Below are 16917 nucleotides of genomic sequence, written 5' to 3' on the forward strand. Positions count from 1 at the left end.
TTTACGTTTCTCATCAGGCAGTTTCTTTTTTCTTTTTAATTAATTTTTGCTTCTTGGATTTTACATGCCCTCTATGACATTGGGCATTGGCCTTAGCAGACCACGTTAATGGAATTGCATCATTAATGTCATCACTGGTGGCAGCAGCAGCTTCAGCACTAGTATTGGGAACTGGAAGTGGTTCCTGATCATTCACTATTTTTTCCTCCAAATTTTTGTTCTCCATTTCACAGGACAGCACCCCTTTATTATTAAAGCACACAGAACAGTGCCCCTTTATTTCCACAGCACCCCTGTATTTTTCCAGCATACAGGACAGGGCTAGTGTACATTTATTTTCAAAGCACCCCTGTATTTGTACAGCATACAAGACAGGGCCAGTGTACATTTATTTTCACAGCACCCCTGTTTTTTTTTACAGCATACAGGACAGGGCCAGTTTAAATTTATTTTCACAGCACCCCTGTATTTTTACAGCATACAAGACAGGGTCTGTGTACATTTATTTTCACAGCACCCCTGAATTTTTATGTCCTGCGGGCAGTAGGGGGTGTTCTATATTTTAGTATGTAAGACCTGGAGCAGTAATTTCTGCTAATTACTTCTTTACTGCATAGATGGTGGGATATGGGGTGGGAGGGAGAACACTAAACTGTAGAAAGGGGCATTGGGCTGAATTAAGGGGCCCCAGTACATGACTTCCAGGGTGGACTGGGCTTAATATTCATAATTTTCCAGTGGGAGAGCAGCTTGCTTGACTGCAGATATCTCCAGTTCCTAGACAATAGAATTTTGGTACTTACCGATAAATCCCTTTCTCCAATTCCATAGGGGACACTGGAGCATGTAGCCAATGGGGTATAGATGAGTGGATAATTGGAGCCTGGCACTTTAAATTTTTTCAGGAAGTGTAGCTGGCTCCTCCCCCTCTATATATACCTCCAAGCCCAGTTTAGATAAACTGAGCTAAGAGGAGACGGAGAGCAGAGACCACAAGGAGAGAAAGGAAGGAGGAACCAACTAAGCAAAAAGTCCAAAGACTGAACAATGAGAAAAGCTGCAATGACCAAGATGCAGCAGACAATCAACAAGCAACTGCAATGACTAGGAAATACGGCTGTAAGGAACGGTGCCGGGAGGGCGTCCAGTGTCCCCTATGGAATCAGAGAAAGGAATTTATTGGTAAGTACCAAAAATCTCTTTTCTCCTATATCGACACAGGAATGTATAGCCAATGGGTACATCCCACAGTTGACCTTCCAGGTGGGAAGGTGCTTAGAAATCACAGAACCTTATGACCAAACTAAACAGTGGTCGCAAGGAAATATATGCTAGACCCTGTTCAATAGATAGGGAAGTATCCAACACCCCTGAGAACAGGGCGAGTCGAACCTGGGATCTGCATTAATCAAGAAAGTAAAGGAAAAACCCTGGCCACCTGTCCAATTAAGAACCGTGGACCAAAAAAGAAACAGAGAAAAATTGAGAAGCTGAAGTATTCCACATGGCAGCCCACCAGGGCCACCCTGGAATGCCCAGAACGAGTAGAGTCAGAACATAGGAAAACAGACCAGCAAAGAACCATCCAAAGGGGTACCACTGAGGAGACGACCAGCTTCGGCTGGGGGAATGAGAAAGCACAACCAAGGAATCTGATGTGCACATAGAAACAGTATGAGAGCATGTGAAGAGGGTTAACCATGTCCAGAGACTGTAAAAATGCATACAGTAGTCAGCCGACAAACAGAAAACTCACTGGTTGAGAAGAGTGGTAGGCAGAAGCCAGTAGTGGCCAACTGCCATAAGCCTGTGAATCTCAGTACGACCCTTGAGGAAGGGATAGCGACAAGACAGAGCACCAAACCTTGACACCTAACTCTCACAAAATACCTGTCTATCAGGACCATCATGGAGATTCATGAAGACAAGGGAGTCCAACACAAATAAGCATTGTGTACCTGTCCTGGAAGTACTGCAATACCAGGTCAAGGCGTGGAGTGGAAAGACAATGCTTTTCTTCCATCTCCCTATTCTAAAATTCCCTTTAATAAATAGGCCCCAGAGAGGGTAAGAACAGATACTACACCTGATCACAGCCAAAGGACCAAGAAGTGATGGGCTGGTACTAAGTGTATGAGCAAACCTAGTCAAAGACCAGCATATTACTGCCTCCCAGACTGACCTGAATCAGAAGGAAGAACAAGCCACTGAAAAACACTGTGCTGCAGGAAACATGGCCTCAACAGGCATCCTGGAACGAAAATGCTTCAGCTGTTATGGTAACAACCAAAGGCTGACTGCAAGAAGATACAGAAAGATCCAGTACCAAGCTCAGGAATCAAACTGGATCTTGAAAAAGTAATGCTATGGTTTAAAGGGATATGTTGGAAAATCAGGGACAACTGGACACCAAGGAAAGACCCAAAACCCGCATTCGCAGAGGTAATGGAGAACCCTTAGCGAGCGATTGTGGCATACAAGAGTGGACCAAGCGAAAAACACCAGCTGGAACACTAGCAAAAAAGAGCAGTCTAGAAGGAAATCCAAGCTAGAACATAGGGGTGGTCTTCAGTATGCCGACTGTCGGGATCCCGGCGCACAGTATACCAGTGCCGGAATCCCGACAGCCGACATACCAACACTTTTTCTCCCTTGTGGGGGTCCACGACCCCCCCTGGAGGGAGAATAAAATAGTGTGGTGCGCGTAGCGTGCCACCGTGCCCGCAGCATGGCGAGCGCAGCGAGCCCGCAAGGGGCTCATTTGCGCTCGCCACGCTGTCGGTATGCCGGTGGTCAGGCTCCCGGCGCAGGTATGCTGGTCGCCGAGAGCCCGGCCGCCGGCATACCATACTACACCCGAACAAAGGGCTAGACGTAAAAACCCTCGCAGGGGATCACAACCTCCTGATAGGAGAAATAAGGAGGTAACAAAGAGGTGAGGGGACTGCAACCCTCACCCATACACCAGTAAACCCTGTCTTGGACACCTGTCCTACAAGTGAGGCAAGAGTAGAGGAAAGAATCCTGGAAGACCAACCTCCAACAATGACAAGTGGCAAAATGACATGCCAAGAATAACATGTAGAGTCGTAGAAACCACGATCTGCAGATCAAAAACCCTGTTACATAGCAGCGAGACAACAGAGGGAACACAGAAGAGCCCCTTTATTGTTATTTTTGTCTCTTCTACCCTTGGTGTGTCATTTCTCACTCTAATGCAGAGTCCTAGTAATCCAACTTCTCTACATCATACCGGAGAATAGAGAAAAACAAGGGAGCTGACCAACACTGTTACCATAATCAGCTTCTATGGTGAGGCTAAAGATAATGGTATTAAAGTATCAACAACCCATAGCTATATGTACACTGTGACGGCCACTTAGTGAATCACCAGTAGAGTTCTGTCCACTTCCCTTCAGGAAAAATACTAAAGACTGAAGCACCTTCATAGAGTCTAAAGTTTTGGCACAGTTGTTCAAGACCCAACACTTCACATCCTGATCACTGGCCTGGAACTACTGTAGTAAAAAGGGTGTCCTGCGTAGACAGAACTGCCAATAGTGTTAGTGCATCATAATAGAGTTGTCAGCAGAGAGGTATATGGTTATAGAATAGACCACCTTCTATGCAATAGCCCACAGAGCTAGCTAGAATAATTTCACCTACGCACATGAGAGGAGTAAAGGAACTCTCAGTCTAAACATAACTGGATTACAGAACAAACCCAGGGATACAGCTCTGTAATCAGAATTACCACTAGTGTATATTGAGTCTGAATATATGTAGATATATAGGACCAATGCAGTGTACAGCCAATGCTAAGGGCCTGTATACCACTTCCCTATGAACGTGCATATGTGAAGCTATTATATTCTCGTGAATGGTCCCATACCACCATATAATTACTAATATTGGAATTAATATAAGAAGATAGTGACTCTCCTCTGAGGAGGGACAGAGTAATAGAAGCATCAAAAACAGTGTATGACAGATTGGTAATCATACCTGATAGGCCAAACCTACGGAAATTTTGAGAAAGACAAAAAACCTCTTGAATAATCTACCACATATTAACATATAACTACCCCCAGTAAGTGTGAATGTAAGCATCTCTATTATATTATGCCACACCCTACCTGTGGTTAAGTGTTCCCGTAATACACCTTGGATAATATCCTTGATAGATGCTATTGGAGTGGGACGTTTACCTATATTTCTCAAAGCCCATAGTGTCCCTGAGGATCTTCAACTAAGACACTGAGGATCCCAGATATAGCTGAGGTCCTGTTCCGGTCTCAAGTACTGTAGAATGTCACAGTAATAAGCAGGAAGAGATACTGGCAATGTCTGGCATCTCCGTAGGAAGGGTGCGGAGGTAGATTTAGTATAACTATTGTGCAGTGGTTCCCAAACTTTTTTGAATTATGGTGGCTAGTGTATCAGATTTTTTTTTTTCACAGCACCCCTAGGTCAAATGTTTCTTATTGAGAAATTTATAAAGAAATATTAAATTCATTTAAATTGTTCTAAGATGCCACTATGTGGTTAGGGACAAGATTTGCTTCTGTTTGTCCACATATTTCTATGATTGGCAGCCACTGGTTTTGTCTATTACATTGACCATATATAATTTTAATTGGTCCTGGACCACCAGTCCAAGCACCCCTGCAAGTGCCCTGAGGCACCATAGTTTGAGAATCACTGCTATAGTGAATATTCACAGTGCATACACTAATAGGAGTAGTAGAATAGACTCTTAGAAGGGTAGAATACCCCTTTGCTGATAGTGTCTATAACTCCAAAAGGAATAGAACAATTACAGTTATACAAGTTATAAGGCTATAGTATACTAGATGTCAAAGATGCTGTACCATAGTAGGCACAGGCACATAGCCAGATTAAGGGGGGGTTGCAGGGCATACTGTACCCCAGGCCCCCCTTTGTTAGGGGGCCACCCAGCCAGAGTACACAGACATCGCTAGCTTGCCCTCTCATGCAGTAGCAGAACCAGACAGCCAGAATGCGTGTAGGACAGTATGCATTGCAAGCAGAGTATCAGGTTTTATGAGCTACCGATTGAGCCTTACGACCAGAGGAAAGATAGGAGGGTGGAGAGAGCTGTAAGTGACACAGGCATCCCAGCATCTCCTGCCTGACTGGATGTCGGAGTCCTGTGTAATCTGTTATCTAATGAGGGTCTAGAGAGAGACACACACATACAGAGTCTTCCTGAGTCCTGTACCAGTGTGTAAGTAGTAGAGAGGCTGCTGCTGCTATTCTTGCATGTGATAATATAAATTATAGATTTTTTTCTATGTGTATTCTAAGGTTGTTTAAGTTGTCTTTGTTCCACTGCATGAAAATGTTATAAAATAGTTGTCATTCAATTAGGTGGAGCTATAAACAGTACCCAGGCATTATTAAACTATTAGTTTTAATCTAATATACCCCATTGGGTTAAATTTAATATACACAATCCATATATCCTAACATGACCCAGTCCTGGAGGGATAACATGCTGTCTTAAGTTATGACTGCAATCACCAGTGTTGAAACACCTTTCTTATCTACTAAATAGTTCAACACAGGTGACACAATTCATATATTAAGAGGGAAGTCAAGATAGAGAGCATTTTGTCCATCCTGGAATGGGAGGTATGCACAATTTAAAATACACTTCCCCGCCTTCCACCGGGGGGTACCTTGTCTTAATTCTTCCCGGGCATCCCAGAGGCTTAATCCGGCCCTGTACAGGCAAACATGGGCATGAGATGGTGGATACTCCAACACGGACCGACAGACACACATACAGCCACGCCTAAAAGTGGAGTGCATTACCAAGATATCAGACACAAGGCTGCACTACCAGTTTATATAGTCTAGTCAGGGGTGTATTTAGGGGTCCAAGCACCCCTGGCAAAGGACTGGCGCCCTCCCCCGCATATTTGAAACAGGGAAGGCACGTGTGCCAAAAAAGGGACATGGCCACTCAATAGTACCCCAATTCAAATGACACCACATTAGTGTGCCTTACTCACATTACACAGCACAGTAATGTACATTATTCACGTTATGCTACACAGTAGTACCCCTTATACACATTATGCCACACAGTAGTGCCCATATATATATATGGGAAGGCGTGCATGCTCCTGGGAAAGTGGGCATGGCCTCACAATTTTATATTATATACAACTATAAATATATAATCACACCCCCTACACATGCGAACACACACAATTAGCAGCCTTACACACAATACCCACAGCAGTTCTCATTACACATAATGGGGGTCATTCCGAGTTGATCACTAGCTGCATTAGTTCGCTGTGCAGCGATGAGGCAAAAAACGGCACTTCTGCGCATGCGTATGCGGCTCACTGCGCACGCGCGTCGTACAGCTGCAACGAACGAAGTAGTTTCACACAAGGTATAGCAAAGGTTTTCAGTCACACTACTGGCCGCAGAGTGATTGAAAGTAAGAGGTCGTTTCTGGGTGTCAACTGACTGTTTTAAGGGAGTGTTCGGAAAAACGCAGGCGTGCCAGGAAAAACGCAGGTGTGGCTGGGCGAACGCAGGGCGTGTTCGTGATGTCAAAACAGGAACTGAACAGTCTGAAGTAGGTATTGAACTACTCTAAAACTGCACAAAAAAAATTTGCTGCCGCTCTGCGATCCTTTCGTTCGCACTTCTGCTAAGCTAAAATACACTCCCAGTGGGACGCGGCATAGCGTTTGCACGGCTGCTAAAAACTGCTAGCGAGCGAACAACTCGGAATGACCACTATTATGTCCCCAGTATAGTGTCAGATGCACCTTTTGTCCCCCGGTATAATGCCAGTTACACATAATGACCCCAGTAGTGCAGTGCCAGATACACATAATGCCTCCGAGTATAGTGCCAGATACACATATGCCCCCTCAGTGCCAGATACAAATATGCCCCCACAGTGCCAGATACACATGCCCCCACTGAGCCAGACACTCGTATGCCTCTACAGTGCCAGACACTCAAATGCCCCCACAGTGCCAGATACACGTATGCCCCCACAGCGCCAGATACACGTATGCCCCCACAGTGCCAGATACACGTATGCCCCCACAGTGTCAGATACACGTATGCCCCCACAGTGCCAGAGACACGTATGCCCCCACAGTGCCAGACACACATATGCCCCCATGTTGATTTTACTATTAAAGGCAGCACTTTTAGGTAGATTCACTTTTAGAGGCAACAGCTATCCCCCCACAGCCGTGTAGTTCCTCAACAGCAGGGATGCCCATTAATGATCAAAGAATGCAGCAGCAGCAGCCACTGTAATTGGCGCCGGGGTCCAGCACCGCACCACAATACAGACAAGAAACTCTACATAAACTACACCCCCAGCAGCCGCTGCTGCATACCGTGATCATTACTGGGCATCCCTGCTGGGGAGGAACTACACAGGGTTGGGGGGATAGCTGCTGCCTCTAAAAGTGAATCTACCTACTGCCCGCGGGTGGCACCTCTGGATGGCGCCCCTCCTCGGCTGGCGCCCCTGGCGAGTGCCATCCTGGCCAATAAGAAGATACACCCCTGAGTCTAGTATACATACAGAGACCTTCTCTTAGCATAAACCTGCTACAGTACGTGTCACTCTAGTACCCTGAATCATACAGGCCTATGGCCCTAACTGCTATCATAGGGAACCTATATTGTCAAACAAAGCAAAAGCTAACCACTGAGTAGCAGCTCGCAGCATACAGTGTACCTGCTTGACAGAAAGTTGTACAAATAAGCAGAATAATGAGACTGTTTGCTTCCAGGCATTACAATTTAAAAACTACACACGATAGCCTTATCAGTGTATAGAATATATTAGCTCCAGTCTGCATGAGAGAGAGAGAGAGAGAGAGAGAGAGCTACAGCAGGGATGGCCATCGACCACTGATGATTCAAAATCATTGATGGTCTATAGCCAATGTTGAATACTGGTAGCTTTATGCATGGTTTTTACCCCCACCTTTAGATGGGTGGTCTTCAGTATGCCGACTGTCGGGATCCCGGCGCACAGTATACACAGTAGACCCCTACATCTTTTGTCCCCCGTATTTTTTGCACCAGGACCAGGCGCAGAACCCGGTGCTGGTTGTTAAAATATGGGGGAACCCCTGTCAATTTTGTCCCCATATTTTTACAACCAGGACCGGCTCAAATAGCCCGAGGCTGGTTATGCTTTGGAGGGGGGACCCCACGCAATTTTTATCAGAATTTTGAACCCTTTAAACACTTTTTTTTTAAGGTACACAATGAAGCCCTGCACGGATCTCACAGATCCGGCCAGGATTCATTGTGTTAAGTTCGGCAGTGTTTTACTAATCACTCCCGTAAAGCACTGGCCGAAATTACGAATTAAATCGACACCGGAAAACACGAAAATGCAGAATACGACAGCATAGTAAATGAGGCGTAAAAAATTCAAAAAGTTGCAAATTCACACATTCGATGTCATTCATGTTTAATCTCCCTCCAAATCCCGACAATTACGAATCTTAGTAAATATACCCCAGCGTGTCTGTTAAAGTCTTCAGTGAAGTTCAAGCAAAATAAATAAAGTAAAATGTAAAAGGGGCTGGAGACAGACCTTGTAGCACCTGGCTCCTTGAGACACTAATCTAAACTTGACTTGGAGGGCTATTGAGGGGGAGGAGCCAGCTACACTTCCTGAAAACATTAAAGTGCCAGGCTCCATTTATCCACTAGTCTATACCCCATTGTCTATATGCTCCAGTGACCCCTAGTGGATGATGAAGAAATAGCTTTATTAGCTTTCCATCAAAAAACCTTTCAGGAGGTACCGGGGACTTGGGGATCAGAGTTCAGGAGCCAGAGCAATCCATTGATGAAAATATAAAACTTGCAAACCAAGCGTGTGGAGCTGGAGCAGGTACAAGCTGCTGGATGGCTGTTCACGGAAAGGGGTGAGTCCCAGCTTTTGGAGTATACCCTCAGAAAAACTCTGACTCAAACAAAACCTGAGATATCTGGCTGGGAAAAGCAATTAATAGGCTCGGATGGGGACCACTGCTTTGAAGTCGGATACCTCCAGTTCCCCAGGGCCAGTTTTAAAAAAAGCTGGTACCCCTGGGAAAAGGGCACCCTCAGCTATCAGTCTAGGCCCCTTATACTCTAGGGGGCCCTTGGGCAACTGCCCAATGATCCCATACGAAAAGACGTCCCTGACCATAGACAAGACAAAAAATGTTAAACACTCTTTTTTGGAGTTTTAATTTTTTATCAGATTGTGGTATGGATATTTAATTTATCTGTCAGTTATGGAGTCAAGGCATGATGGTGAGTGAGGGGTATTTTAGTGGTCAGGGAGTGGTTGTGAGTGAAGGTTATTTCAGTAGCTAAGGTATGGAGTCGGAAAGTGAGGGTAAGTGAGGGGTACATCAGTGTTTGAAGAATGGTATCTGTAAATAGGGGTGGGTAAGATTGAAGTATGGGTAAGAGGTATTTCAGTGGGTGGTGGGTTTGGTAGTGTAGTGCAGATACAAGCATCACAAGGGGTGTGTGGGCCTATCTGTGATATCACCTTCAGAGGGGGCTACACCAAAATGCCAGCTACTCCGCAGCGACAGGAGCTTGGTTCTACAGTGTGACATTTTCCTGAAGCAACTGGCTCCGAGAATGAGCCAGCATTGCAGGCACAATTCTCTGGGGACAGCCCAGCATCTCCAGGGAGTGATGTAAGTGGTGGACTTCTTTATAGGCCATGCCCCCGGAGTGACGGCAGCAGGAGATTCCCACGAGGCCACATCCTTTATCTGAGGTCACTTACCTTTTTCATCCGTGTGAGCTAGGGGCATTGCCAGATTAAGGTCCACATGGGCCTTGAGCTGATATGTATGAAGGGCCTATTGTGTGACTTGGCAGGAGGTGTGACAAGCGCTGTGGTGGGGTGGTCAAAATAGGGGGTGTGGCCTGTGCCATGGGTGTGACTATCTCTATGGAGGTCATAGCTAGTGCCTACCTTCAACCATTTAATAGAGGAGCAGAACAACAGACCCATACATACAGTGGTCATTTAAGTGGGAATTTTGAAGTGGGGGTATGGGAAATGAAATGGGATTACAGTTGCGTGCACCTTAAAAGGGGACATGGGCACTGAAATAGAGTGTGTCTTTAAAAGCAGGGGCGGATTGGGACGCCGGGACACCATGCCAGTTCCTGGTAGGCTGGCCCCGTTGTCCCCTCAGTGGGCTGACTTTCTCCTCCACCAGGCCGGCTACCGCAATCGGAGCTTAGCTCCGATCAGGTAGCGCTGAGAAACAGCCCCCTTTCACAGTCTGTATAGCTGCAGGCTGTGTAGAGCTGCTCGTGCTCGGTGGGCTGTCAGTGTGCAGCACTTCCTCACACTGTAAGCCCCGCCCTCTTCATGATGTCGGCAGGGGGCGGGATCAGCAATCCTGCACAGCACTGTCTGCTTCCATTTAACAAACTACACAGTACACGCTACAGAGACTTGGAGAATGATAGGAAAACGTGAGGCAGAAGAAGAGACTAGTAGTGAGTACAGTAAGCTGCAGTGCAGAAAGGTATAAGGATAAGTGAGAGTGAAGAGAGGAATGTGACTTAGGAATGACAGTGGAGGTAAAGAAAAGACTAGAGCACCTGAGGCAGCAAAGAAAAGTAGGTGATAGAGAAAAGAAAGCTAGTGAGATGCTCTGTGTATAGTGACATGCTCTGTGTATAGGTCGTCATTCCGAGTTGTTCGCGCGTTGCCGATTTTTGCTATGCTGCGATTTGTTGCTAAATGCGCATGCGCATGGTACGCAGAGCGCATGCGCTAAGTTATTTAACACAAAACTTATTAGATTTGGTGGTGTTCGTGCAACGCTTTTCAGTCGCACTGCTGATCGGCGAATGATTGACAGGAAAGGGGCGTTTCTGGGTGGTAACTGAGTGTTTTCCGGGAGTGTGCTAAAAAACGCAGGCGTGTCAGGGAAAAACGTGGGAGTGTCTGGAGAAACGGGGGAGTGGCTGGCCGAACGCAGGGTGTGTCTGTGACGTCAAACCAGGAACTAAACGGAATGAGCTTATCGCAATCTAGGAGTAGGTCTGGAGCTACTCAGAAACTGCAAAGAATTATTTAGTAGCAGTTCTGCTAATCTTTCGTTCGCTATTCTGCAAAGCTAAAATACACTCCCAGAGGTGGCGGCCTAGGGCGTGCAATGCTGCTAAAAGCAGCTAGTGAGCGAACAACTCGGAATGAGGGCCATAGTGAGATGCTCTGTGTATAGTGAGATGCTCTGTGTATTGTGAGATGCTCTGTGTATAGTGAGATGCTCTGTGTATAGTGAGATGCTTTGTGTATTGTGAGATGCTCTGTGTGTAGTGAGATGCTCTGTGTGTAGTGAGATGCTCTGTGTTTAGTTAGATGCTCTGTGTAAGAGGTTAGAAAAGAGTCAAGGTATGTTATGTGAGAGATGAGAAAGGAAGAAAAGTGAGTGAGAGATGATCTAGAAAAGAAAGGGAGATTAAATGAGAATAAAGACTAAAGGGAAAGGTGAGGCTTCAAAGAGCGTACTGAGTAAAGGAAAGATTTGTCTTAATAACAAGTTGTGCAAAAAATTGCTATGCACATATAAATGTTAAGAGACATAGGCATTTGAATGAAAAAAGAAAAAGGAAAAAATGGGTGGTCTGCGGCAATCTAAGAAAGGGTCATAATTATCACTTTAGCAAACAAAGAGAAAAAAATTATTTTTTTGAAATTTAAACGGTAGTAATGCAGAAAGTCCCAGTGGACACATACAATACCAGGGGATACCAGGGAGTGATCTGAACTACAAAAGGTTCAGCATCACTGAGCCGTTTCACCAGGGTGGCTTGTTCACTGTGTTGTTTAAATTAAAAAAAAAAAATTTTTTTCTCTTTGTTTGCTAAAGTGATAATTATGACCCTTTCTTAGATTGCCGCAGACCACCCCTTTTTTCCTTTTTCTTTTTTCATTCAAATGCCTATGTCTCTTAACATTTATATGTGCATAGCAATTTTTTGCACAACTTGTTATTAAGACTACTTATTTGTAATCTACGCGTGTTATTTACCAGCACTATATCAATGGCGGTTTTTGTTACTTAGTTATTTTATATCTATTACTTTGTAACTCAATCTAGGCTCCTCCTCCCTTTTTTTGTCTATTTTTGAATACATTTCTTTATACTGCTCTGTCGACCAAGCAAGGTAGCCTGCTATAAATTGACTTTTTTGAGTACTTCATATTATCTATAAACCTCTATTTTTCGATAGGCGAGTCTAACCTACCTCTCTCATCCACTGTCCGCTATAATATATAAGACAGTGGACAGCAGAAGGTGGGGTCCCCTTCCTATCCTTTACTTATCTCACTTATATCGCGGTACCCTCTCATCCAGATGTGAGACCACTCTCTGCAATGCTAGTAGTAACAGAGAATCTGCGCTATTAACTGGACAGTAGAAGTACTCTTGTTGCTCATTTTCTATTACACTCTCTCATTTGTGTCCTAGTGTTTCAATTACTGCCATATTTCAGCGGAAACGCCCAATCTAATCCGATCTTGGAAGCTAAGCGTTGTCAAGCCTGATTAGTACCTTGCTGGGTGACCTCTTGGGAATATCAGGTGCAGTAAAGTTTTAACCTCTGATCACAAACAGCAGAAGTGTTAGAGCAACTTTCTGAATTTTCAAAGTCTTTTTCTATATCTTGGTTACTTCCCTATTATCCTAGAATTATTATATTTTTTTGGCAATCTTGATTCTGTTTTCTCATGTATGTTGTATTGGAACCTATTCCTACTAGGATATTCACAATAGCAAACATAACCTTGACCAGGGGATTACCATCAACTAATTTTTAGTTAATTATACTTACAATCACACCCATCTGTGCCCTGTTTTTCGATCAATTAGACTAATGGATCCCCAATAACCTATTGTTATTATAATTGTAAATGCATTTCATTTTCATCCATTTGTGTCCTTTATCTTGATCAACCAAGCATATACGTGTTTTTCATATATTTTTCACCTAAGGTGCTCTTATCTTACCATCAGGCTTATCCTGATCTTTGTTAATTCTGAATTAGATTCTTCTTTCCCTGTGTGGGATTTATCAATTATATTTTGTTCATTTATATACTTTATACATTTGAACATTTTTTCTGTGAAGATTTATCAATATATGTACATTTTGTGTATTTGAACATTTTCCTGTATCAAAACCTCCACCCTTTTTCTACGTGGAACTAAATTAAAAGTTAAGTTTTAATAAATTTACAAATTTCAAAGCGTGCCCCAACACAGAGTCTTTCTTTTTTCTCCTTCCTATTTACACTCTGCTATCACCCTGCATCCTCTCCCACCCTGCACACCCCCCGCTCACCCTGTGTCCTCTCCCACCCTGCACACCCCCTCTCACCCTGTGTCCTATCCCCCCCTGCACACCCCCTCTCTCCCCCTGCGTCCTCTCTCACCCTGCACACCCCCTCTCTCCCCCTGCGTCCTCTCCCACCCTGCACATCCCCCTCTCACGCAGTGTCTTCTCCCACCCCTCTATCACCCTGCGTCCTCTCCCACCCTGCACACCCCCCTCTCACCCTGTGTCCTCTCCCACCCTGCACACCCCCCTCTCACCCTGTGTCCTCTCTCACCCTGCACAACCCCCTCTCACCTGGTGCCCCTCTCCCATTCTCTTCCTCTTTCCCTCTCCCCAATATGTCCTATTCACACCCTGCATCCCCCTCTCACCTGGTGCCCCTCTCCCACCCTGCACCCTCTCCCACCCAGTGTCCCTATCCCCAATATGTTCCTCTCCCACCCAGTGTCCCTATCCCCAATATGTTCCTCTCCCACCCAGTGTCCCTATCCCCAATATGTTCCTCTCCCACCCAGTGTCCCTATCCCCAATATGTTCCTCTCCCACTCAGTGTCCCAATCCCCCACAATATGTCCCTCTCCCAACCAGTGTCCCTCTCCCCATTATGTCCTCCTCCCACCCTGTATCCCCCATCTCAGCCAATGCCCCCTTCCCCCTCAGTCCTTCCTCCGCCATGTGTCCTCCCTGTCATCCAGAGGCCTCTTAAGGACACGCCCCTTTTCCAGAGCGCACGCCTTTGATGTGCGCAACAGTACACCCTGGAGAGGACACTATACCCCAAACTTTTTCCATACCCTCACTTCAAAATTCCCTCTTCGACCACTGTATATGTGTGTGTATTATATATATGTATGTGTATATATATATAATTTATCTGCCTGCCTCTTTATTAGGGGCCCCATTGTCTGAAGTGCCCCGGGCCCCCCATAGCCTTAATCCGGCTCTGCATATATATATATATATAGATATATATAGATGTGAATTATCCGGCACTCAGGATGAATAAAGATTATTATGCCAAGGTGCCCTCCTCTATTAGCATATAGAAAAGAATACTTCCCAAGTCCTATGCAGAGCCTTGCAGAAGAAAACACAGGCGGCACTCCATGGTCTTGTCAAATAAGTCTGTATTAGAAATTACAGCATGGTGCAAAAGCAGCAACGTTTCAAGACCATTACGGTCTTTTCATCAGGCTGTGCATCATAAATGGTGATACAAATAACTAAACAGTGTTAAAGTGTGCTTACCTGTGTTAAATACCTGTGTATGTGCCACGTGCGGTGTCCCTCGGAGTCCCGGGCCGTCGGCTTCCGGGTGCGTCAGCAGGTCGCTCCGTTCGTGACGTCATGGTTGCTGGGCAACCCGATCAAGCCTCGGGTCCCGTGGCGCCGGGGGAACCTGAATGTAAAAATAAAGATCAAGCCTCAATTTTTTCAAAGAATTATAAATGAGCTTGAATGTTGATAAGTGATATGTTGAAATAAAGATGGTGTAAAGTGAACATAAAAATACATTAAAAACTGAATATACAGGTGCTCTGCCATGTTAGACTATAAGCTCTTAGCTAATTCAAAATATATATTCTAAAGTATTTGCATAATTAATAGCAATCTGCATGTCCTTATAATTGCATATATCCTAATAACGTACATTTCCAAGAGCATAAGCTTAATTTATATGGTGAGTTGTTTCAAGTTAAAAACGTATTTCAGGTGAATTTTTCATTCAAACCATTGGGTGCTAACGCTCCCAACAGGAATATCCATTTCGATTCACATTTGGCCAAAAGTTTTTGACGATCCCCCCCTCTTGTCAAGGCTGGGATATGATCTATGATCTTGCAGCGAAGGTCTGACAGGCGATGTCCATGTGATCTGTTGTGTCTCGCTACTGGCTGGTCTATATTTTTACCTTCCAGCGCTGCTTTAACTGCTGATCTATGTAGGGCCATACGGTCACGTAGATTACGTATAGTCTGTCCCACGTAAGTGAAGCCACAAGGGCATGTGATGGTATACACAATATACGATGTAGTGCAGGTCACTACATGTTTTATTTTATATTTATGTCCGGTTTGTTGATTGACAAAGAAATGTCCTGGGTCCATGTATTTACAAGTGGTGCATGATATGCACCTGTAACATCCCGGTTTTTTGGTGGTAGCATATAGTGATGTTTCATTCATTTGTGAGGTGATGTTAGTTTTCACTAGTCGATCTCTGATGCTTCAGCCTCTTTTGTAGCTGGGCATAATGCTGGTGTTTTTAAATACAGGTAAATCTTTATCACCTGAGATAATTGGCCAAAGGGCCTTAGTTGCTTGTGGAATAACTGCACTAGCTGTGTTGAATGTTGTCACGAAGGGTATTTTAATTCTGTCATCCTTTTTCTTTTTCTGTGTAGGTTGTAACAGTTGTTCACGTGGCATGTGCAACACTGAGCTTTTCATTTTTAACAGCTCTCTGTAGTGATATCCTCTAGAGGCAAATTTTTCCACCATATATGCTTGTTCCAAATCTTCTGGGTTACTTGAAATTCGTGCTGCCCTAATCATTTGTGATCGTGGCAGCCCTTTGATAAGGGCAGGTGGATGACAGCTGCTATGTAATAACATGGTGTTCCGGTCCGTGTTTTTGGTGTATAAAGTTGTTGTAAGTTTACCTTGATGGATGCCTATAGTGACATCTAGGTAATTGATGCTCGAGGTGCTTAATTGGTGGGTAAATTTTATAGGATTGTCCATGTTATTGATTTTAGAGATCAGTGAAGTTAAAGTTGATGACGGGCCCGTCCACATGATTAGAAGATCATCAATATATCTTGTATATAATGAAATAAATTGTGTAACCTCTGGATCCGAAAAGAAAAGAATTTGTTCTTGTTGGAACATGTATTTATTTGCAAAAGAAGGGACCACGTTTGACCCCATTGCACAGCCCATGGTTTGGACATAGTACTGACCATTGTGTATAAAATAATTATTGACCAAAGTGCTTTTTAACAACTGTAAAAATAACGGAATAGGAATATCCAGCTCCATAGGTTTAAGGCCTCCATCATGGGGAATAACTGTATATAAATTTTTACATCCAGTGTGCACAGTATGGTATTATTTGGCAATTCAGGTAAAGACTGTAATTTAAGTAAAAGTTGTGTAGTATCCTTTAAAAAGGTAGGCTGTTGTGAAATAAACGGTTGAATAAGTCCATCCAAAAATTTGGACACTGGTTGCAACAGTGACCCTCTTGCTGAGATGATAGGGCGAGGGGGTGGATTAAGGACATCTTTGTCTAATTTAGGTAATGTATATATTACAGGAGTGATGGGATATTCTGTGCTTAATGCTTTAAATGTCCTGTTGTTAATTTGTTGTGTGTCATGGGCATGCTCCATGAAGGAGGCCTTAAAGCTATGGAGCTGTTTTTACATAAACACAAATTCTCAGATATTCCTATTCTGTTATTTTTACAGTTGTTAAAAAGCACTTTGGTCAATAATTATTTTATACACAA

The 16917-nt window shown here is 44.3% G+C and overlaps 2 pseudogenes; one reads left to right on the top strand and one right to left on the bottom strand.

The window, feature by feature from the left end:
* Positions 1–1949: 1949 nt before the first annotated feature.
* LOC134931195 (U2 spliceosomal RNA) lies at positions 1950–2116 on the bottom strand (annotated as a pseudogene).
* Positions 2117–12542: 10426 nt separating this feature from the next.
* LOC134930188 (5S ribosomal RNA) lies at positions 12543–12661 on the top strand (annotated as a pseudogene).
* Positions 12662–16917: the final 4256 nt, after the last annotated feature.

Source organism: Pseudophryne corroboree, chromosome 5 (genome assembly GCF_028390025.1).
Source record: "Pseudophryne corroboree isolate aPseCor3 chromosome 5, aPseCor3.hap2, whole genome shotgun sequence".
Taxonomy (NCBI): domain Eukaryota; kingdom Metazoa; phylum Chordata; class Amphibia; order Anura; family Myobatrachidae; genus Pseudophryne; species Pseudophryne corroboree.